General features: G+C 42.6%; 1 protein-coding gene and 1 long non-coding RNA gene across 3 annotated transcripts in view; one reads left to right on the forward strand and one right to left on the reverse strand.

The window, feature by feature from the left end:
- The window catches only part of lrrn1 (leucine rich repeat neuronal 1), a 41,834-nt gene that overhangs the window by 6,068 nt on the left and 10,962 nt on the right, over nt 1-24,804 (forward strand). The window contains exon 2 of one of the 2 annotated variants that reach the window (XM_038810709.1): nt 640-706. The exons of the other annotated variant lie outside the window; for it this stretch is intronic. The gene's annotated coding sequence lies outside the window, so the exon portion shown is untranslated. The remainder of the gene's footprint in view (nt 1-639; nt 707-24,804) is intronic. 2 annotated transcript variants of the gene reach the window in all.
- The window catches only part of LOC119973123, a 35,779-nt gene continuing 17,822 nt past the window's right edge, over nt 6,848-24,804 (reverse strand). Inside the window, exons 2-4 of the long non-coding RNA XR_005462239.1 lie at nt 8,681-8,756; nt 8,113-8,218; nt 6,848-7,376 (exon numbers count right to left, since the gene is read on the reverse strand). This is a non-coding gene — a long non-coding RNA (uncharacterized LOC119973123). The remainder of the gene's footprint in view (nt 7,377-8,112; nt 8,219-8,680; nt 8,757-24,804) is intronic.

Genomic DNA, 24,804 nt, shown 5'->3' on the forward strand with positions numbered 1-24,804 from the left:
ACAAATTTATGGAAGAGGTGTAAACACTTGTGACAGAGAACGTCAAGTGTTGTGATCTGAAGTTATTTAAATTCTCCAGACTTTTTTATAAATGGGGGGAGGGGGAAATACTAGGCTAAAGTTGGCAGCTACAGTTTAAAAAAAGGCAGACAACCACTGCTGGTGTGCCTTGATTGACAGACTATCTGGTGTAGCTTTTTAAAAAAAAACATTAGCCAGCTGTTCCTATAATTTCAAGTGACTTCATCAGTAACATTTTCCAAGTGCTGTTATTAGAGCCCATTATGAATGCTTGGCTGAGTTTCAAAAGTTCCAAAGCCACTTTTCTCAGCAAGGGGAACTGACTTAGCATTTTGGGCAACAGTTTCAAGAGTCTATTAAAGGCTCTGATGCACTTCGTGAATAGAAGTTTGTTTTTACAACAGATTTACCACTTGAGATTTAAATTGTGCATGGGTTTCATGAATGGGAGTTTTTTTTGTTTCCATACCAAGTATATATGAATGAGAAGTTTCTTAGATTGTTAGTTTAATTATTTCATCATAATGTTTTACATCATTTTCTTCCTTTTGCAATCTTGAGTTTTATTTCGCACAGCTAATGGTAGTGATAAGTGTCACATTTTATGATCCTCTGCAGGACCACCTTTTTCTTTGCAATCTTTAAATCCCGTCTATTGTGAGCGGCTATGGAGGTGGCATTGCAGGTATGAGGGGACTTGGATAAGTGGATATTACACAGAGGTAAATGGGAGTTTAACAGGGACGTGATGAATGATGATGGATTAGAGGACTGTACAGCATTTTGTACAAGCAGGCCAAAGTTTCAGAGAACTAAAGCAGGCCTTCTTTCCAGTGTGCTGTGGCACCCACCCACCTCTGTACCTTCCTACAAAGGCGGCAGGCTTGACTTTATCTTTTCCCCGATCCCCTGGGATGAAAGTGTGTGCAGTCGTCATTTCCATTGAGCTGGTTCAATTTCCTGACTCGAGCCTCCAGCATGAAAGGCAAAAGCCCGGTCCTCTGTGTTTATGTTTGATTAGTATCCCTCAGAAACATTGCAAAGGATTTGGCGTACAATGAATTACTATGTACAGTGGCTATTTGTGGTAGCCTGTTTATGTAGGGTGCCATAAGCAATCCCTGAGATGAATTGCCACCTAATCTGCTTCTGGTGATGTTTGAGGGAATAGTGTCGGCCATTGCAATGAGACCACTTCTTGCCTTTTCTTTAAATAATACTGTACATTAAATAATGCTTTAACATTCACCTGAATCAATAGCGCACAACAATGGACTGCGGGTGAATACCATACCCACAAGAGTGACTCCTTTTGCTAATGCAGGATTTCTCCACATCTGAGCTGGAATGACCGTTAGTTTGCATTCTCGAGTGGCAATCTGAACCCAGAACTTTCTGACTTGAGCCAAGCTGAGCTCAGATGTTCTTTAGTAATAAACTCCACGTAAACAGAAACTGGATGATCTATTCTGGTATTCCCTGCCAATTATCAAGCGTCCCCCAGAGTTTACATCACACAAGAATCATGCTGACACAACACCCATAGGTACATATGCAGCTGCACAAACAAGTACTCTAGGTGGGATACCTGGATCACCTGGATCTTTCGGAGGGATGCTGTCAATTAATGATAGGCCATGGATATTTTGACAGCCATTTAGGTCTGGGATATATTTGTGTCCTTTTGGACACAACATTATGCAACATTAGATTTTCTAAAGTTTTAGCTTGTTCTCTCCTTTTTGCCCATGACCTTCCATGTCTGTGCCAGTGTTGGATTTTTTTTTGTTTGTACTTGTTTTGTGCTTACAGTTTGAGCTCCTGTTTTCCAACAAACTCCAGCTCCTGCCTCGCCAACAAATGCCCACATACCGTGAAAGAATAAATTAAATAAACATACCCATCCTTCACACTGTCATCTGATGCAGTATATTTCAAAATGAGTTTTTAAATGCTGGAAGCCATACGTCTAATTAAATGATCAGAGTTCACTTTTAACATTACAGATGGGAGCTTGGGCCTTTACAAAGCTTTTTACGCTAAACAAAAAGCCACTTAGTCTGCAGTTTCTGGTTGGTCAAATATGATTTTTTTTTTTCTTTTCACATAAACTGAAACCCTAATGTTCCTATAGCTGGGTGTATGAGAATGCCTCCCCCCACCCCCCAACCAAACTTGCTTCAATTTGAATAGACCATGGCCCAGTTGCTGTCATAGCTCCTATTCTCTGCCTGATTTAACCTTTTCACCCTTTTGTATGCCAATCAATGACCAGCCCTTCTGTGCTCTCATTCTTCTGCATCTGCGCTGCTTAATCTTGTAATGCTATTGACTGCGACTATTCATTCTGCTTTGGAGCCATTATAGATTATCAGTGGATCAAAATTAAAAGCTGATATTTTCATCAGATCGTCAGAGATTTGGCAGAAATAAGTGCAGAGAGCTAGGACTGTGCGAGAGGATTGGGTAATTCCTCATCGTGAAGTTGTGCCGAAGTCTTTCTACATTTGGTGTATTCTAAAGATCTGGAGTCATCATGAATTCAAGATAGCTGAAACAAAGCCCCCTGAGAAGTAGTAGTTTTGTGGTGTGATGCTGATTGATATTTCAATGTTCTCTCTTTCAAAATAGTAGATAAACTTGGCAAGTGCAGTGCCTTTTGCTGCGTTTCAAGGTGAAAGAGGGCAAAGAAAGCACAATTTGCCTTTTTGATTTGGTTCAGACTGGCAATCATGAAAGGGAAATTAGTGCACATGTTAGTGCCAGTCAGCACTCCATCTGTTACCTCTGGCTGAAATTTAAATCCCCTTTCCACGTTTCGACATGAGAATGATTCTGGCACATATCAATGTGACCAACAATTAGAGTTAATTGCTTCGTAAGAAGTCCTTTCTTTAACATTGGACATTCTTTAACCTGAGGAAGGAGCAGTTCTCCGAAAGCTAGTGTTTGAAACAAACATGTTGGACTTTGACCTGGTGCTGTAAGACTTCTTACTGTGCTCACCTCAGTCCAACGCCGACATCTCCACATCATTCTTTATTCAGGCATTATGTTTCCACATTACCATTGGAAAGCATCCTGGAGCTGTAGCCTGGCATTTTCCTTTGTGCTCGTAGTAAGATTTTATACCCATCACCTGTAAACTGACACCTCCTTTGTACATTAAACAGAAGGAGCCTATATGGTCCTTCACATTTGTATTGGCTCTTCACTGTCACAATTTACAACCAATTCTACCTCCCTGCTGTCTCCAGGTAATGAGTATCTTCCTCTGTTTTAGATATTTTTCCAACTTTCCTTTTGAAAAATGCAGTGGGCTCTGTCTCACTAACTACTCTCTGCAGCAAAGATTTGATACACTTGACAACCTGCTCCATGGAGAGAATTATCCTGATCTTGTCCCCATGTATCTTGAAAATGATGATTTTGTTGATTCCCTCCTCAGGGGTGGTTTAACTCAATTGGCTAGATGTCTAGAGTGTGGTGTAGAATAACACCAACAGCATGGGCTAATTTCCTGTGATAGTTCATGGGGCCTGCCTCCTTGCTTTGCTGCACAGTGATGTCATGGTATAAACCAGGAGTTTTCAAAGTGCAAGTCGCAACCTGCAGGCGGGTATGGGAGGATCATAGAGCGACCGATCGCAGTATTATCTGTCGCGGGGGAAGCGCCCAATGGTTGTGACTGGCTTTTTAAATTGAGAATGCCAGCCACGACCGAATTTAAATTGAACGATGCAGTCTTCCGGGCAAATGCGGCACCCGGCACATACACTGACGTCACGTGCTTTTGGCACAAAATCACAGAGGAAAAATTCCTGTGTTTTCTAGCTGCAAACAAGCAAGGCAAGGAACGGTGACTGAAGATGGATCGCTTTAGGAAGAGGGCCAGAGACAAAAACAGGCAGTGTCCCTCCAGGCCAGGAACTTAGAACTGAACCTTCTGGTGGGAGATGCTCAAGAGAGGCCACTGCAGGACAAGTCAGTGCTAGTGTTAGCTGTGTACAGAACTCCAGGGCCTCTGGTGAACAGCCATCAATGAAACTGAAATTAGGAACAAAGCATCATAAAGATGATTTCTTGAGGTATCGCTTTTGTTAATTGTGCCAATGCAAATCAGGGTGCAAAGTCCATGTGTGTTCTAAGCATGAAAGTACTGGCAATGAAAGTTTTTAAAACTTCAAAGGTATTTGAAGACTTAAGCATGGCAAGTTCAAGGACAGACCTCATGATTTTTTTATTCATGCAATGAAAATTGAAATCCTCAGCTGTAGTCCTTAGCAGTAATGTAACATTGAATGACAAAGCAAGTGTGATTGTGAGGAGCAAGCAGGCTCACCTATCGCATTAAAGTAAGCAAAAATGGTGGGCCACGAAGGCTGGCCAGTTGGTAAAAGTGGGTACTGGGGGGGAAAAGAAGTTTGAAAAACACTTGCATAAACCATGATTAGCAACCCTTGGCAGCTAGGACATGATAAAAGAGATTTTTAATTGCTTCATCTTCAATTGCTAACGCTCCAAACTCTGGAATACCATCCCTACACCTCTCTACCTCTCCACATCATTTTCCACCTTCAGGTTTTTGGTCATCTGATTAATATCTCCTTAGAGGTCCAAGCTCATGATTTGTTTCATAATGCTCTTATAGATTGCCCTGAGACATTTTATTATATTAAAGGTACTATAAAGTTGTTATTGGATGAGAATTATGGTCTTTAAGTCTATATAAATGCAGTCTATATTTAAAGGTTAAAAGATGGTTTGCTACGGTTCAGATGTCTGACATAGTTCAAATTATGATTCGTTGTTTGCTTTTTATACAAAGATGTAAAAAGTAACACCCAGTTAGCTCTTTGATTCGCTCACCAGCAATTTACCGCTACTGAACTTCCAATTCCAAAAATGCAATAAACCCTAGGGATTGGTTGGGGTGGGGGGGGTTGGAGGAATGCCAGTAGAGGGGCAGGAAGAGAGGGTGTGTTGGTTTAAAGGGATGTGCTCATGACTGGGCTGTGCATCTGATAGGAGCTTGAAAAAAAACCCAAGTGAATCATCCAAAGTTCCTGTCTCGCAGTGTCAATGGGACCTTCAATTCAGGAGTCTATTCATGCGCACGGAATTTTGGATTTCAGTATAGGTGAGCTCCCTGGAAGCCGCAGTCCCGTTGCAGCCCTCAATAGTGGTGACATTCTCAACATTCACCGAGACTGGGACCGTAAGATCCAGGTCATGATGTATGCTCAGCGTGCATGCTTGGAAGAAACAAACAACCAAGCAACTTTGGATCTATCAATTCCCCAAATGTTCCACAATATTGGGGTGGGGGGGGGGGGGAGACGGAAAATCTGGCCTTGCTTTTCGCTGATGGCAGGTTTCTCTATTCCCGCAGCTTGTCAATGGAATTTTCCATTGAATACGCTGGCAGGAAACCCATGGGTGCATGTGCTGGTGGCGGGGACAGGGAATCCCGCTGCCAGCGAACAGCCGGAGAATTCCCCACTCATTTTTCTTTCATAGTCAAAAACGCCATTATCATTGCATCCTGTGCCGGCCAGAATAGTGAAGATCAAACACCATGAACCTTAGATATTTTTCTATCTAGCAATTCCCATGTTTTGGTGCATTAATATGGAGCTTGATTTGTTCCAGTCAGGCTAGTCCTTCCCACAGTGCCACTATCTAGATGTTTCCCTTTTGAGATGGTTTCATTATACATTTTTGTCCTTCATTTTTATCTCCATATTTAAATAAAAGTAGAGTTATCCTTTTGACCACCCAGACATGGGAACATAATGACTTGTTGAAGAGGGAGGGCGGAGGAGGAGGGTTGGGAGATAAAGAAGGCCTCCGCTTCCTTCGTGGAGGCAAAAGTTCAAAATGGACAAATTAAGTTTCTATGGACGAAAAAGAGATTTGAAAATACTGAATAGTTGACTGTTAATATCTGAAAATAATTTATTCCAGTTTTGAAAATCAAATGTCTTGGGTGATCCTTCATACGAGGTTCAGACCCATAAATATGTGAAGCTCTGCAAAAATAAATTAGTGGGCTTTTAAAAAAATTAACCTCCAAGGTGAACGTAGGCACAAAGGTGAACTTAGGGACAATGTAAATTGGTGACAGCTCAAGTTCTGAACAGTCAGAAATCTAGCTCAAGTAAAAAAGAAACTGCTAATGCTGGAAATTTGATGCAATTAACTTTGCTGACAATTAACTTTGCTGCCAGAAACTAATGCTGAATTTCCATGGGAATTCTCCTAATGATCTGCTGTGATGTCAGCACAGTTCCTGAGGGGAATTGGAAGAAAATGTTCACTCTGCTGCCGCAGAAGTGCTGCTAGAAGAGAGCGCATAATGTTTGAAATCCTTGTTACATAATTTTATATTCCTGGCCATTCCCATTGCCCAATCCTTGCCTTCTTTGTTGTGCGCAAGACTTGATCAAATTAGAAAACAATATAGGCTAACCTTTGGCCTTTCAGCTCCTCGAGCAGTTTCTGCAATTCATTTTGATCAGGAATGATCTGTATCATAGCTCCATTTGCCCAGCTTAATTTGGATGGAGGAAGGATGGGGCTTGGGCGTTCAATTCAAACAAGCAAATACATTTTGTTAGCTTTGATAGTTTTTGCAGCTTTCTTTTCTTGAAGAGAAAGTATCTGGGACATTGCAAACTGGGTACGTTTCAAGAATGCTCATTAGATTCATTGGGTTCTTTCGGTGTCGTTGACCTTGAATTAAATAGTCAAGTTTTATGAATTTAGGTGGTTATTGAGAATCAACTGCAGAATTTTGTGCTTTTTTTTATTTCTAATTGCACAACATTAAATTATTCTTGCATGAATATCAAGCTTGTTAAAATAAAAACGTGTATATAGTAAATTGTTATCAGTCCCTTGGAATGAGATGACCTCTTCCACTCTTCACGATTTGCATGTCCTCTGGTGACTCAGCAAGCTAATCTTGGAGGGACAGGTTTTTGGGCAGGAAGAACAAAAGCTGCCCCACAGAATGTCAGGGGGGGAGGGGGTGGGGCATTGGTTGGTGGTGGCAAGCCATGTTCTCGAGCTATGGTTCTGCTCCCTCCCTCCTGTGAAGTCACATGGCACAGATTGCAGCATGTCCAAACACGCACGATTTGCCCCTTTTTCAAAGGGACCTTTTAGAATGTCCTTTTAAAACATTTGCTTTGTTCTTCTTGAGATCTGGCGCCATCCTGAGGCACAAAGTGAGGAATTGTGTTGGCAGCTGATTGTCTGGCATTCAAATTCAATGTCCAGGCCAGCGGAGCTGATTTCTGCATGATCGTGGTTCCAGCATCATTGCCATTATTGCGGATGTAATAGAACAACTGAATAAAAGGGAGGGTAGAAGGGAGAAAGAAGTTGAGCTACAAACCACATCATAGAATCTCTACAATTCAGAAGGAGGCCATTTTGCCCTTTGAGTCTGCACCGACGCTTTGAAAGAGCACTTTACCCATATCCACTCCCCTGTCCTAAACCTGTAACCCAATAACCTATCCCGTATGTCTTTGGACTGTGGTTTCATCCTTGCACTTGAGTAACTGGTCTTAACCATGCAAGCAAGTACCAAACAGTTCCCCACAGAAAACAAGTGTTGACCCAATCACCCCTTGCACCTCCTGATGGATGGTTTGAGAGTGACAAATCTGAATAAGTTGATCTTCCACTCTGTGGCTGGAAGATCCTACGTTCCCTGTCTGCATTAGACTGGGAAGCCAGTAGAAATCCAGTGAGGTGGAAGAAAAGGCAGCAGGAGCCTATCCACCGGCCCCAGACTCCTCTCTACTGGGTGGAGGATTACCAGCTGGAATGACACAGGAATGTCAATATACTTGCCAATTTATGCGGGGGAGGGGGCAAGCAGGGATGGAATATTTAAAATATTATGCAAAGCATAGTAATAGTTCATTGAAAGTATTTGCTATTAGTCGAAACAAAGCAACCATAGCAAATGTAAGGGCTGCCTGTAGTGACTTAGGCTTTTCTTGGCTCTTAAAATTTGAATTGGCAAAGAAATCCAGTGCACATAAGCTACTGACCATTTCACCTGGGATGACCTACCCCAACTACTACAGGAAATCTCTGACTCTCCTCTAGATGGACTTCCCTGGAGATGATGATGAGTTGTCAAGTTTTGTGTACAAAACCTCGGGTACATCAATACCTTCTGAAAAAGGAGACCATTTGAGTTGTTATAAAGAATCTAAATGTTGTGTTAACGTTTGTAAAATAGCAATTAAACCTGCAGGAGCTGCAAATGTCTTGCTGCTTACCAGAACACACTCAACAGAGAAAATAAGGGAACCACTTGAACCATCACCTGAAAAATCAAGTGATGATCACTCAGAGGCTACATACTTGCATTCAATGTGCATCTTGCGGCACATCCCGTACCAGCCTCCCCGGACAGGTGCCGGAATGTAGCGACTAGGGGCTTTTCACAGTAACTTCATTGAAGCCTACTCGTGACAATAAGCGATTTTCATTTTCATTTCATCCTTCTCTCAAAACATTTATTATAGAGAAAGTTTTTATCATGATCTTGAATTGCTACTTCAAGCATTTTTTCAAAACTATTCAAATATCTGCAGTTGATTTTATCCTTTGCAGTCCTTCCTTCAACTCGTACCTTTTTTGTTGAAAAATTGCTGATTCTGAGCTCATCTCAAACGATCCAGAAGTATTGCCCAAAGGAATGTGGAGTGCTGTAAGATATGACAATTTGTTCATTAAGACTCAGCAAAACCTATGATGATTCATGAAGACTTGAGCACTCTGCAGTTGTATAGATTCCTTGCCACTGGATATTTCTCTCACTTGTTTAAGTCGTGAGGATCTAAGCAGCTGCACAGTGCACTATCCTTCCTGGGTACAAGTACCACTGAACAGATGCAATAGGCTGACGCTACGATGAGGTGAGTTTCTGTCTGACCAAACCATCCAGGCTTTCCTTCAATTATCTCTCCAAGCAATGTTTTTCAAACTTTTTTTCCGGGCTCACTTTTGCCAACCAGCGACCTGTGCAACCCATGCACATTCGCCTACCTTTTAATCTGAAAGGGGAGCCTGCTTGGTCCTCATGATCTCAATCCAATCAGGTTCACAGGAGGGGAGAGGGCAATATCAGGCACGGGCTTCAGACATCATCTTTGTGAGAAAGGAAAATGCAACCTCTCACATGGAGGTTGTCGTGAAGGACAACAGACACAAAGTTCTCTGGATAATCTTGGGAGATTCTATTACAGAATGCTGACATTTTAATGTGCTGTCACAAGTAAGGACAACAGCCACAAATTTCTCTGGATACTCCTGGGAGGTGCTATTCCAGAATGCTGACAAACTCATGGGCTTTTGGCCTGTTTTTAATGTGCTGTCACGAGCAAGGTACAGCAGCATAGTCTTTTCATTTGGAGTCAGCTGTAAGTTAATAACTGACTCTGGGACCTCCACCTCAAAAGAAATGTTTCACCCACCACTTCTCTTTAAAAATCTGAAACTACTCTTCTCATTTGCCAATACTACCCTGAATATAGCACACATTGGCTTTCCATCCTTATTTGCATTGGCACTATTGACAAAACCATACGTCAAGAAAGCATCTTTATACTGCTTTGTTCCCAAGTGAAGTTTCTTCTTTGTAGGCTGTTAGTCAGAGGCCCTGGAGCTCTATGCAGAGATAACACTAGCACTGCTGTATCTTTCCCTGAACACTTCTTCGCAGCTCTCTCCAGATTCAGATATGAGATCCTGTCCAGTAGGTACACTGCCTATTTGTGTCTCCGGGTGTCTCTTTCCTGTAAGAAAATTATTCATCTTTATTGTCCTCTTACCTTTCTTGCCAGTAGAAAATGGAAAAAGTTCTCCTCTGGAGATTTGGCACCAAAAGAATGTCCATACAGGGCACTTGACGTCAAGTGATAAGTGTACATGAAGGGCGCATGACCTGCTCACTGCTGCCATTTATGGCCAGAAGACTGCGCACAGCCCCATTTCCTTCTTTTTTTAAAAGGCGGCAGCGGCTGCCATTCTCAATAAAAATGCAGTAACGGCCATTGGGCGCTTCCCCTGCTATCAGAACCACCGTGAGAACACCGCCACCGATTTATCCCGACACCCGCTCATGGGCCTCCCACGGGTTGCAGCCCACACTTTGAACAATCTTGCCTTAAAGCTACTGGTACCTGGCACGGAAGCAGTTGGTGTTGTTCAGTCTGATTTGATATTTGCCCTCAGCTTATCCTACTCGATTACTGCACACTATAGGTATTTACAGCCCTTGTTTTGTGGCATCTGTCATTAATCACAGATACCATTATTCCAGTAGATGGAGTTTTATTAATCAATTTGCTGATTGCTTATTCAGCCAGGCTTTGCTAACCAGTAGATATGGTACAGCCATGCTGACAAAGTATTATCACTATATTTGACTAGAATTCATGTTTGCAATGGGAAGACTTGTTCTGCCATAAGCTAGAATTGCTGATTTTAGTGGTTCCGCCTGTGCAAGCTTAATCTTTTGCCTTTTAGTAATGCATGAAGTGGAATTATGTTTCCTTGTGAACCTGTGTCTATTGTAAATCTTAGATAGTTGCCTGGCTCCAGCTTGAGTGTAAAACACTGAATCATCAAAGCCAATAGGACTGATCTCATTGATTCTTAATTGCTTGGTCTAGTTATCCATCTGTGTGCAGGCAATTCTTATTTGTAATATTTTGCTTTGAAATGGCTGTTCACTCTCTACTTGTTGCACACCTTCCCAAATTGCTTGTTAATGTGTATTGCAAGGAGTAAAACTAACACATCCTCAGCTGCAGGCAGACAATATTGAAATAACGTTATTTACACCTCCACAATAGGGCAGTAGCGAGAGCAGTATAACAGGATTCTCGGATTTTGCAATGTGGTGTGAACTGTTTAATAATCAGAGTATTCCCCCCCCCCCCCCCCCCACCCTCCTCCCTGTACATTGGTACTGAGGGGAGGGTACCCTGTTTCTCCAACACAAAATTAGTGTTTGTACCGTTTGGCCTTGTATATATTTTCTACTGTTTTAATAAAAAGATATGCACTACACTCTTTCTTCTGGAAATTCTGTTTGTTCTCTGTTCCAATAGTGACGGATCTTTGGGGATTCTTTTGTTTTGATACAAAACTTGCATTACTGTGTCTCGTGGTTTTCTTTACTTTTAAGTATCGCGCACACACTGTCCATTCAGCTCCAGATAACTTTATGCTGCTCCACCTTGCTTTCAGTCCCGTGACAAGTTGTCTTTTCTCCATCGTCAATGAGGTTAGATTAGACTCTCAAAGCAGCCTCTCTCTCACACCCTTGCTATCACAATTCCAAATACAAGCCAGCCTCTTCTCAGCCTTCTGGCAGTAGTGTCACACTCGCACCATTCAGCAAATTTTAAGTGTTGTACCAATACTGGCTGTGGATTTCACTGGTATCCTGCATTTCCCCTGTTAAATTTACATCTCTGTGTAAAGGAGTGATCTTGGGTGGTTGGTAGTACTGAGAAAATGTTGCCAGCAATGGCTCCTGTCTGCAACCATGGGACAGAGTGACCATGTGGAGTATACCTCTGCGCCTATTGTTGTGAGCAGTGGTGACACTTGCATTCTGTCCAGCTCCTGATCAAGTTTCATCACCAAGCAGTAGCATTTCCAGGCTTGAATCTCCACCGGATTCACATTGCGGATTTCAAGAAACTGAGGTTATGATACAGCACCTCACATTGGCATGGTGAATGCACATGTAATTTTCCAAACTGTGCCAGCTGCTGAACTGTCCACCAAACTAATAAAGATTTTTAAATGTGCTACCACCATGTGTTGATGCCTTATGATAAAACACCTATTCGGAGTATCAATATTTTAATTACATATAAAAGAACAAGTTAACGAGCTTGCTGCTCCTGAAACTTTTTGCTTTGCTGATTAGTGTATCTCGGGGGAGGGGAGGGGGGGGGGGAAAGAAAGGAATCACCTGACTTATTGACTTCCAAGCCACATGAATCCCATAATGATTACATCGATGCCATGTATGATATTAACATGGAGTAATACAGCAGCTTGTCTTTACCATCAGCAAGTTTATTCTGCTTTCAACTCAGCTGGCTAAGATACAAAGTCCATATAAAATCCCACTGCAACTGTAGCAGCTGTGTCCATTTATACTCTTGGGGGTTGAGCCAATAACCACTACCTGTCTTTAATAATGCAATTAGCTCAACAATGTAATTCTGCTGATACATTGACAATGTACACCGAGCAGGAGAAATTCCTGGTCAGCCATGTGATGGAAAGAGCATTTAAGCCTTGATCATCACTATCCATAACTCCAGATTATAGACTATATTGAGCACATAAAAAGTCAATTTTTCAGTGGCGTACCGCAGGGATCAGTTCTGGGTCCTCTGCTGTTTGTGATTTTTATTAACGACTTGGATGAGGGAGTTGAAGGGTGGGTCAGTAAATTTGCAGATGATACGAAGATTGGTGGAGTTGTGGATAGTGAGGAGGGCTGTTGTCGGCTTCAAAGAGACATAGATAGAATGCAGAGCTGGGCTGAGAAGTGGCAGATGGAGTTTAACCCTGACAAGTGTGAGGTTGTCCAAAATTCTATGATTAACCTAGGACAAAAGTTCGGCGCAACATCGTGGGCCGAAGGGCCTGTTCTGTGCTGTATTTCTCTATCTCTATCCATATTGCCTCCACGGCTCAGGCTCTGAGTGAAATGTAACACACCACCACTTGGTTCAAATCAGATCTCGCTGGTAAAATTTGTACAGTTGTAGCAGTTGCTGTCATACCTGATTTTCAAAACTAAATCCGCAAGATTTTTCAACTTTTGCTTTCCACGGAAATTTAAGGAAAGTAATGTGCAAATGGTGATGATGAGCACTGACTCCTAATTGAGTGAATTAGAGAGGAAGGAGGATCTGGTAAAATGACCTAGATTATGGAGATTTAAGGGGCACCTTGACAATACATGAATAGGATGGGAATAGAGGAATACTGACCCAGGAAGTGTAAAAGAATTTAGCTTAGACAGGCAGAATGGTCGGCGCAGGCTTGGAGGGCCGAAGGGTCTGTTCCTGTGCTGTACTTTTCTTTGTTCTTTGTAGATGGAGGTTGGTACAAAAGGAATTGGAACCATTGAGAAAAGTAGTGGAACTTGTGTCGAGTGGCCTTCAATAATTACCCAACTGCTCCTCCACTGTTTAGCCCATACTTCACTATAGTCTAGAAATAAATGTAAGCCAGTACCAAGAACCATACAGCCCTCCTCTGTATTATCACCAAATCGCTAGCAGCATATTGATTCTGTTTCAAATTATTAAACTGTAAAATTCCAGTGGGGGCGGTATGTGGTGCAGTGGTTAGCACTGGGACTGCGGCGCTGAGGACCTGGGTTCGAATCCCGGCCCTGGGTCACTGTCCGTGTGGAGTTTGCACATTCTCCCCACGTCTACGCGTGTTTCACCCCCATGACCCAAAGAATTGCAGGTTAGGTGGATTGGCTACGCTAAATTGCTCCTTCATTTAAATAAATAAATAAATAATTGGGTACTCTAAATTTATTCAAAAAAACTGTAAAATTCCAGGATGCAGCCTCCTCTTTGAATTAGCAAGTGTGTGACTCGGTGTCAAGAAACATGCAATTTGAAGTTGAGCTGACAGTTCATTAACTGAGCTTCATTTCATTGTGCATGTTTATAGATGCTACATAATTGCAAGTTTATTTTTCTTTCTGAAAGAATAAAGCTAGGACAACAGTATTTATTGAGGGACTTGGAGAAAATGTGTCATCTGTATGGAAAGAAAAACAGTGCTATTCAGGATATCCCAAATTACATTTTAAGAAGTTTAAAAACCTGGCAGTAAAGTGTACTAAATGTTGTAAAGTGGGGTATAAAATAGCCAGTTTGCACATAGCAAGGTGATAATGAGTTTGGAAAATATGTTTTGGGTTTTTAAATATAAATTTTTATGGGATGTGGACTACGCTGGCTGAGCCAGCATTTGTTGCCCATCCCTAATTGTCCTTGAGAAGGTGGTGGTAACCTGGCTTCTTGAACTGCTGCAGGCCATGTGGTGTAGTTACACGCACAGTACTGTCGGCGAAGGAGTTCCAGGATTTTGACCCAGTGACAGTAACAGCGATCAATTTCCAAGTCAGTGATGGTGGTGAGTGATTTGGAGGGGAATTTTCAGGTGATGGTGTTCCCAGGTATAATGTGATGTTGCTTGAGGAATAAATATTGGTCAGAATGCCAAGAAGAGCTTCCTTCTAAGAATTGGAGTGGGAGGGGGAGGATCCAGGTCTGTGTGGGAACTAGTGATCCAGAACGAGGAATGAGGTTCTGTTGAAACAGTTTGAGGAGCTAGTCTAAATTAAAATGCAAAACTCCACAGAGATATCTGTTGCTGCCTGAGTGAAGTACCAATTGGTTAGGGACAAAAGGGTTAGAAGGCTAATGAGTAAGTGGTGTTGAAGGTTGGGTCTTTGATTCATGGGGAATTAGCACCACTGCTGAGGAAAGAAGGAACTGTTCCCCTGATATGGCCTCCAATTAAACTGGCTGGACCCACTGGCCTGGTTTACTAGGCCACAAAGAGTCCAAACCAAGTTGGTCAAAATAAAACTTGGTTTATTGCAAAGCAATATGTTTACAACTATCATCAGATCTCAGCTGAGTCTGCTCTGTCAGTTGCATATCTGACTGACTTTATAAAGATCTCAATCGTAAATGTCCTCTGGCTCCCGCCCCTTAGCTCACGGGGAGACTGATTTCTCCAACACCGTAGGTCACGTGCGCGTTATGACACCTGGCAAGTTGAATAATTGGGGCAATGGATGGGGTTTGAAATGATTGAAGGAGGAAGGGTGTTGGAGGAGAGCTGCAGTGGGAGGTTGGGGTGGCTGGAGTGGCGGTGGTGTTGGCCAGTATTTGGAAACATTAAATTCAAAAGCATTAAGAGAAATGTAAAGATTGTGGAGCAGAGGAATAAATTGGGTAAAAATAAGCCAGAGTGGGAGAAGGGACAGACAAAAAAACTAGGATACTGGTGACTAAGGAGACATTAGGGAAAAATAAAGTATTTTATAACTCGAGGAACAATCTGTAAGCTAAGCATTAACAACAAAATACATTAAATAAAACACCGATAGAAATCAATGAGTATGATGATGATCTGGCTTCAGAATGATCAGAGTTGGGAACTACATATATTTGGGACTGGATTCTCCACTGTTGGGATGCTCCATTTTGCCGGCAGCCCGGTGATTTCCCAATTGTGTTGGGCTGCCATTGGCAGGGAAACCCCGTTGGCAGGCTGGGGAGATGGAAAATCCTGGGAGCTCGCCACACCAGAGGCTGGATTTTCCGCTCCGTTCCCCAACGCCGAATTTGCGTTAGTGAGGGGGCGGAGAATCTCCAATGATGATAAAAACGGGGGCGGTGCCGCTTTTGTGATGTTCCACCCGCTGAAAAGTACGCCACGCCACGTATCTGAGGCCCACCCCGTGATACTCCGTCCCTAACCGGCTAACTTCCCGGCGGCGTGGGACTCTCATGGTCTCGCCTATCGTGAACTTAGCATGGCGGCTCAGTCCGGCACTGCCACAGTCGGGGGAGGGCTGATCCACGGGCAGGGGGGGCTTTAATTGGTGCTGGGGACACTGTAGGAGGGCAGTCCGGGGCGCGTGAGCGGCCGAAGAAGGGTACCATTTTTGCGGTCTGGGTCGCGGGCTGAGTCCACCATGAAGCAGGCATGGCTGCTGCAGGCCGCCGTCGTATGCATGCACAGCCACGGACCCGGAAATGCTCTGGGCCATTTCGGCAGCGAGAGCTGGGAACTCTATGCTGGCTTCCTGTTAGGCCCCAGCAAAACGGTGAATCGGTGGCAGTTTTGTGCCAGTTTTCCCGGCATAAAACACTGCCGTTTTCATGCTGGCGTGGGGACTTAAGTCTCCCAAACAGAGAATCCAGCCCCTGGTACCTGGTGCAGTGGGATGGAGAATCCCACCCTTGAGCTTCAGAAGAAATAGGGGAAAATATGGACATGTTGGGGGAGCGGTGACTGTGATGATGATGGGATAAAGAAGGTAAAGTGAAAGGATTTTAGATTAGAAATGTAGAATTAGTTTGAGTGGAGCTACGAAAACATAACGACTCTTTCTCTTTTCCCCCCCCCCCCCCAGTTTTTTGTCAGACGCTTTCTCTTCCCGCCCCCCGGGCCACTTTTTTCTTTTCTCCCAACTTTCTCTCCCACACCTATAACAAGAGACCCCCTAATTGGGCTCCACAGAGGGCCCATCCTTGTCACTGACCCTGGTCCAGACTGGCACAGCTGGCACTGTCAAGTTGGCAGTGTTAACCTGGCAATGCCGAAGGGCAATGCCCAGGCAAATCCATCACTTCTCTTTCCCCCCCCCCCCCCAACCCTGTGGACCCCATATCTGCTTCACATTCTTAAATTGCAGTTGTGAACCTCGCCAGACGTGACATCATGGTGAGGTATGACTATTTAGTGAGGGGGGAACATATGGCTAGGAACCCTTTCAGCATATTTAATTTTAGTGCAATTTATTAAAATGAGGTTCCTGCTGGTTTAATGAGGGGCTGGTTTAGCTCACTCGGCTAAATCGCTGGCTTTTAAAGCAGACCAAGCAGGCCAGCAGCACGGTTCGATTCCCGTACCAGCCTCCCCGGACAGGCGCCGGAATGTGGCGACTAGGGGCTTTTCACAGTAACTTCATTGATGCCTACTCGTGACAATAAGCGATTTTCATTTTCATTTCATTTTGGGCAACAGCGTTGTTATCACCCACGGGGGGTGGAGAAAAAGGCAAATGAGATCTCCAACTCGCAGTATTTTGCGCTGGTGCCCCCATTCTCGGTGACTGCCAATGTAGGGGCAAAATCACCCCAATGGTAATCAGCAGTGACTTTAATCTTGTAGACTAGGCAAACCAGAGTTCCAGTAATAGTATTTGAAGAACGTTAGGAAACATGCTATTTTAGATCATGTTGTGCAATGAGGTGGTCTTAATTAACAACTTTGTAGTAACGGAGCATTTTATTGGGGGCGGGGGGCAAAGCAACTAGAATTTTACCGTGAGAGAGTGATGTGGTTAAGTCTGAATCCAGAGTTATGAATCTCAACAAAGCAAACTACATGGGTATGAGGGGCAAATTAGCTGAGGTAGCTTGGGGAAACTACCATAAAAGAGACAATGGATCAGCAATAACAAATATTTAAAGAGATTTAGAATTCAAAATAACTATAAATGACCAGAGATGAAAATCCACAGAAAAAATGCTTAATAAGAAGTAGCAATCCTAATAGATGAAAAGGAACAGGCTTATATTATTGACAAAAAGCATAGCATTCCTGAGAATTGGAAAGATTTTGGAAAGCAGCAAATAATAACGAAGAAATTGATAGAGATAGAAAATGAGAGTAAAGTAGCAGGAGATAAACCGATTGCGGAAGATTTTTAGTTATGTAAAGATGAACAAGTGTAAATGTGCATCTCTTATGGGAAGAAACAGGAATAATTGGGAAGAAACAGGAATAATTGTAATAAGGAACTTTCAAACATAACATGTGTTGTGTTGTGCTACTTCGGATAACACAAGCTGCTTCCTTGTAGTCTCTACGAAAGGATGCTCCAGACTATGAAATGAGTTCAACGTGTTTATTGAACTATTAACACAGTTCTTAAATGAGTTCGACACTCTGCTAATCTACCTCTCTAGTAACTCAGTCTAACTCAAAGCTGACAAAGAGTCATCGGACTCGAAACGTTAGCTCTTTTCTCTCCCTACAGATGCTGCCAGACTTGCTGAGATTATCCAGCATTTTCCCTTTCGTTTCAGATTCCAGCATCCACAGTAATTTGCTTTTATCCAGTGGTTACTTAGTTGTAGTGTATTTACATTAAAGCCTTGAGTATATACAGTGACGTGTTTTGTTTCCATAATATTGTGTGTGGGGACAATGGGGAATCAGGGGTCCAGTGAGGATGAGGAATATGAAAAGTTCCCTCTATCTGTTGGCTTACATCTTGGGGTATTAAAAAGACGGATACAGAGATAGTGAATGCATCGGTTTTGATCTTCTGAATTCCCTAGCTTTCAGAATAGCTCCTGTGGATTGGATGGTGGCAGATATCACCCTACAATTCAAGAAAAGAAAGCGAAATCGGCCAGTTAGCCTGGCATCAGAAGGCTAAAATGCTAGAATTCACCACTTGTATTAGGGATGTGGTATCGGGGCACTGATTTAGTGAAAGCAAAATGGTGTTTGACAAATCTGTTCGTGTTTTGAGATTGTAGCTAGCATGGTAGATAGTGGGGGAACCAGTGGAGGTAAATGTTTTGATTATGATTGGGGCTTGTGGGATTGGGCAGTATGTTAACTAGGAGTCAGATGGGGTAGCAAACTGAAAACAAAACAGAAATAAATAGGTCCTTTTTTTGGATGGACAGACTATAACTAGTGGGACACCTTAAACATCAATGCTTGAGCCTCAGTGATTTTATAATCTATATTAAGGACTCTAATGGCGGAGCAGCGTGTAAAACATCCAAGCCTGCTGACAGTACATAACTAGGTGGGAAAGTAAGGTGTGAGAAGAACGCAGAAGCTACAGAGGAATAGTGGCAGGTTAAGTGTGTGGGCAAGAACATGACAGATGGAATATGATGAGAGTTATCCAGATTGGTAGGAAAAATAGAAAAGCTGAGTATTTTTAAATCATGAGAGACTAGGAAATGTTAATTATTGAGAGACCTGGGTGACCTTCTTCATAAATCACAAAGTTAGAAATGCAAGCACTGGAAGTAATTAGGGAAGCAAATGGTATGTTAGTCTTTATTTCAAAAGGATACGTGCATAAGTAAAGAAGTCTTACTGCAATTACATGAGCCCACTTCTTGATGAGCCCACTTCTGAAATGCAAGTTTTAGACTCCATTACTAAGGAAGGATATGTAGAGGGAATTCAACAAAGGTTACTAGACCGATCCAGGGATGGATGAAACATCATGTGTTCCCTAGTATTTTGAAGAATGAGGAGAATCTCGTTGAAGTATATAAAACGCTTAGTGGAATTGACAAGGTAGATGCTGCGGTAGGTGGGGGGCTTTGTCAGGCTGAGGTGTTTCAATGTAGACATTGCAGTCTTTAACTGGGGGGTCAACCATTTAGGATTGAGATGGAAGTGAAATTCCTTCACTCAAAAAAATAAATCTTTGGAATTCTCTACTCCAGAGAGCCATGGACGCTCAATCATTCACTATATTCAAGATGAAGATCAATATATTTTTTAATATCAAGTGGTATAAGAACAGTCAGAGAAGCTGGACTTGACTTTGAGTGGGGAATGTGCAACGAGACCTGGGTGTCCCCGTACACCAGTTGCTGATGGTAAGCATGCAGGGCAGCAGGCAGTCAAGAAGACACGTGGTATGTTAACCTTCATCGCAAGAGGATTTGAGTACTGGAGCTCGGATGTTTTGCTGCAATTTGATACAGGGCTTTGGTGAGACCGTACATGAATGTTTTGGTCTCCTTAACTGAGGAAGGAGTTCTTGCAATAGAGAGAGTGCTGAGAAGGTTTACCAGACTGATCCCTGGAATGGCAGGACTGACGTACAAGTAGAGATTGAGACAGTTCGGATTAAATTCCCTGGAGGTCAGAAGATTGAGGGGGGATCTCCTCAAAACCCATAGAAGATGGCGGATGGATCTTGCGGGGCGGCAGAGGAAAGGAGGTCCTCCTTTAGAGAGGTCGGCCCGCCGATTGGTGGGCCCCGATTGCGGGCCAGACCCCATCGGAGCCCCCCCCCAGCATTCCCACGCAGTTCCTGCCGGCAGCGACCAGGTGTGGACGGCGCCGGCGGGAACCTGTCGTGTTGGGGCGGCCGCTCGGCCCATCCAGGCTGGAGAATCGCCGCTCGCCTTTTGAAACAGCGAACGCCGATTCTCCAAGTGGCCAGCCGTGATTCTCGCCGCGCTGGTTTGTGGGGGGGGGGGGGGGGGGGAGAAATCGCGTGCGGGTGCCGGAATGGCATGGCAGGATTTGTGCGGCGGCCCGGCGATTCTCCCACCTTGCATGGGGGGGGGGAGAATTCCGCCCAGTGTCCGTTTGAAATCATGGCCTTCCTTAATAAAGTGCAATAAAATGTGCAAAACATATGATTCTGGACTGAAAAGTTGATTTCTGAAGCTAAATTAATGTTGTCGAATATTTCCATGCTGAGCATTTATTTTTGATTTACTTGTAAAAAAAAGTGACCATGCCTCACTTCATATTCTTTAATCTAGAAATAATTTTTGTTTACCAATTTTGAAGAGCAATGTGATGTTGACTGTGCTAATTATAGGAAGCAGATGGTCCAGGAAGATTTGTCCACCTAGATTTGTCCACCTGAAGTGCTATTATATTTGGCAGGAAAATTAAATCTCGATCCCTTGAGTTGTTGAACAGATGGAGAACTTGTGACTAATGTTGAGGAGGTATTCTGTGATATGTCTACCCTCTTAGCACACCAAAGGTCTACCTCCATATCTTCCATCAGTGAGTTGCAGACAATGATTTGCAGCATTCAAAGGAGCAGGCTGCACAAGCTTCAAGAATGGCTCCACAAATTGTACAAGTAGCTCTGTGCGCCAAGTAATACCTGTTACCAATGAAATTACACATTTGTTTTCTTGGAATTTATAGTTTCTTAATGCTCTAGCATGCACCCTCTTGGTTTATGCCTGCAATTTCTATTAGTCTTTTGGCAAGTGGCCTATTCATTTTCTATAATAGTTTCATTGGAGGAAGAGAAAAGAGAGAAACTCAATGATGAAATCTTTAACCTGAGTGTAGTATTCAATTGTTCGGTGTTTGATATGTATCCTGTTGACTTTTTTCTCTTCTGTGTTGTTAGTCAAATCTGGGTGTGGTCACAAAGAATCAAAAGCTAAACTACTCAAAAAGCTGTTAGCATGAGAGCAGACATTTTAAAAATCACATGTAAATAAACTCCTGTTCAGATGTAAAAACGGACGTATCACCTTTGCAAATCTCCGCGACATAAAACTCAACACACTGTGTAGGTTGATTTACGCCAATACGATATTATTTGAATGTTTCCGATGGAAGCTGGCTGAAATGGCTCACCGTCTAAAGTGAGGCAATCCCCGTCACTGCATCTTCAAAGACTGCAAAGTAATTTATTGTTGTTTAAGTATAACCTCACAATTGCTGTTATCGCCACGTGAGATTAACAGCCCTGAAAATACAAAGAGCGTAAATGTCACAATGTGTTGCTAAGTATAGTCGGTCCATTGACGCATCTGTGTAAGTGATGGACCGCCTTCAGCCCTGCTGATGCGCCTGAATGAAAGCAATATTCAGTGCTTTGTGCTGTAACAGTATTTTGAAGAGAAATGCTGCAGTTAATGTGAAAACTTCTAACCTTTTTTAAAGTGGGTTCTTGTTGCATTTTTAAGTGGGGTGTTTAAATCCTGAGTGAGAGGGATCAATGCATCATTTTGAACTTCCACCATGAAAATGTTTTTCCCCTTTGCACCAAAATGGAAGTATAAATAAAAGAGATTTATTTTTGACATGGGTAGGGGGATGCATTTTAATGCATATCAAATGACTGTTCTTTCCTAATTTGGCAGCCAGTCTCCATATCAGGATAGCGTGTCTTAACCCTGATGTTTTGGGAAAAGTACCTGACTAGGGTAATGTGCCCAATCTGGCCCCTCATGGCCTTCTGATTGAGATTTCTACATCAGTGCCAGTTTAGTGCTGTGAGCTCGTTCTCGCAAGGAATTGAGCAGAGATTGCTCAAACTCATTTATCTTGGGAAACCTTCCAGCCAGTAGCATCGGCATACATTTGGGTTCAATTGCAACCATGGTCCTGGATGCCGCACGTAAGTGTGCAATTTAACTCGTGACACAGTTTATATTCTGGATGACATGAACTGAAAGTTCAACTGCTGAAGCAGTACCATCTTTCAGTGTGGAAATAAAACACCACTAACTGTGTCTTCCTGGGTAGATTGAAGGCTGAATGCGGAACTGTTAATTTTTCATGAGAAAATGTATCACTATACATTATTAAACTGAGCTTTTTTTATTTGGCAACCACACTGCTTTGAGTTTTGCCTTCAAAACAGTTCAATTCAGTTTAATAGGTCATGGTTCCCTGAATGTAGTCCTTGTGCTCACACTGGCAACAATTTTATGCAGCCTAACATTCACCATTTTTATAAGCATTATTGACTCTATCACATCACAATGCGTTGTACACAAAATTAACATTGAAATTAGCTTCAGTACATTTTAACCTCCAAGGAAGATTAATGAAAGGAGGGGAAAGTTATTCTGGTAGGCTTAGATGGAGGGGCTCATGTGAACTATGAACACTGGCACGAATCAGTTGGGTTGAATGGCCTGGTTCTGAGATGCAGATTCTATATAATGTCATCAAACATTAATTATGTAACTAAAATGTTTGCAATGGCTTGCATTTGCTGTTATTTTTTTTGGATTGACTCTTTTTCAGTATTTGCCATATCAGATCAATGGTGGACTTGTGCGCTTCAAACTCATTTCCTTCAAATACATTGAGAACACCAGTTCTTATACTGTACCATTCTGTATTTATTTGTGATCATTTCAGCTTCCCCTCCCATTGTCTCCCTGTAACATACATTTCCTCCGTGAAGTGAGCAAGTGCCAGGTTTCAGGCAAAGCCGTTCTATTGCTGGTGACAGTGCGCAGATGCACAAACAACCCTGTGTTTTTTCCCTCTCCCTCCGTATTAAGCTCAAGAAAAGAAAACTCATTTATATTGCACCTTTCATTTATGAACTGTCAACAGGGTTACCAGACAAGATTTTCCAGCTCCCCTGTGGCATGTCTTCCGGCAGCGGAGGTGTCTCGCTATTAGCTGCTGGCAGGATTGTCCTGTCCCACCGATTTGTAGACACCATTTTGTATGTCTCACCTGTTCCCACTGCTGGGGGAACACGCTTCTGGGTGGGTGGGTGGTTGGAGGGGTCGACTTCAGCAGGACTGGACAGATGACCAAACCCTTGGACATGAAGGCCAGTTTTAAGGAATACTTTAAATGAAATGCGAGAGTCTGAGAGGTCAGGGAGGCAAACTGAGCCCTTCAGGCTGAGACCGCTGAAGACACAGCACCAATGAATGATGAGGCATTCAAAAGCAGGGATGTGCAAGTTGTTAGTTCCAACATTGCAGGTGGACCAGATGGACATCTATCTTTCAGTGCATACATGCTCCTGCATGTTTTCTTTTAAGATGCTGTAGTTTCAATGGAACTGATATGATGTCATGCATAGTTTCACAGGTTGCATGATTAAAGCACGCCCCCCCCCCCCCCCCCCTCGGGAATATTCAATTAATCCAAATAAACACCTTTTTTAATTACTTTACTGAAGCAGCTGAGGCACAAGCTATAAACCGAGCTGTGTGATGTTGGAACACTTGTGTGTGTATATTTCCTTTGACAGTTACAAATCCTCAGGAAAACATGACAATTTTTTTTTCCTTTCAAAGCCTATTTCTGCATATGTCAATGACAGCAAAACCATGTTTGCAAAATGCAAGGTTTCTGTATCTGAAATTGCACCCAATTGAATTCAAGTCAGAAAATCTATTTACATGATACCTTTTTTTTTGTGACTCTGTAACTTCATTAGACACTGTCTCTTGATGAAGACTGGGGCATAAAAGAAGCACTCTGCAGCTCCGGGAGAGGAGAAAAAAGTGTGTTCTCTGGATTTAAATTGCAGTTTGAAGGGAAGCCTGTAAATTAATGGAAATATATTTGATGATGTTCTAGCATACTAAATTTACACCCTAAGAGCAGTGGTGCAAAGAGCAATACAATCTTTGTGGGTCTCTTAAATTGGGCTATCGTCTATCTAATCAGACACACTACAGTTATATGGAAGGTACTTTTAATCATCCTGCAGTTTTGTTGGCTGCAATGTTCTTGAGGTCCTGATGCCCTGGATTTGAAAATTAGTTGGAGAGTGGGAACATTTGATTTCCCTTCCCAAAGAAAGGTAATTAATTAAAGCCCAATAATCACTAATACACCACAAAGAGAATGGCAATCGCTGTACTTGCATGCCTTTAGCAAAACAGTGATGAAAATGTAAAGGATGAAGATTAGTTGAAACAGCTAGAAAATATCTTGCTGAGGAACCCCTAGCTGTTGGCAAATGCCATTCCATTTGATGATTGGGATTGTTTTGTAAATGCCCCAATTTTAGTATTACATTGAAGACATTCTACAAGAAGGGACACAATAATTCCAGAACACAGCCACTATAATGCCAGAATATTATGCACACCGAGAGACTTCAAGCATTAAGTATGAAAAAGCAGGCATTTTAAAAGCAGTGTAATAAAAATCCTGTTCACAGGAAAAACCTGATGAGAGTAATTTCTGCATACCTTTGAGGCAGTAAGTTGAAAAACACAATACACCACAACAATAATGATCACCTCTTTTCTTTTGTCTATTTTGCTACTACCTTCTGTCAGACATGTTGTAACAATGCTGTCCTCCGGGAAGCGCTGCCCACTGGTACCCACTTGCATTTAACAATAGATCCATTTCACTCGTGACCAAATGGCGTTCAGGCTGATGCTGCACAAAGACTTGCCCACTGACAGCTTTTTCTGTCTTAATCAT

This window comes from Scyliorhinus canicula, chromosome 11 (assembly GCF_902713615.1).
Source record: "Scyliorhinus canicula chromosome 11, sScyCan1.1, whole genome shotgun sequence".
NCBI lineage: Eukaryota > Metazoa > Chordata > Chondrichthyes > Carcharhiniformes > Scyliorhinidae > Scyliorhinus > Scyliorhinus canicula.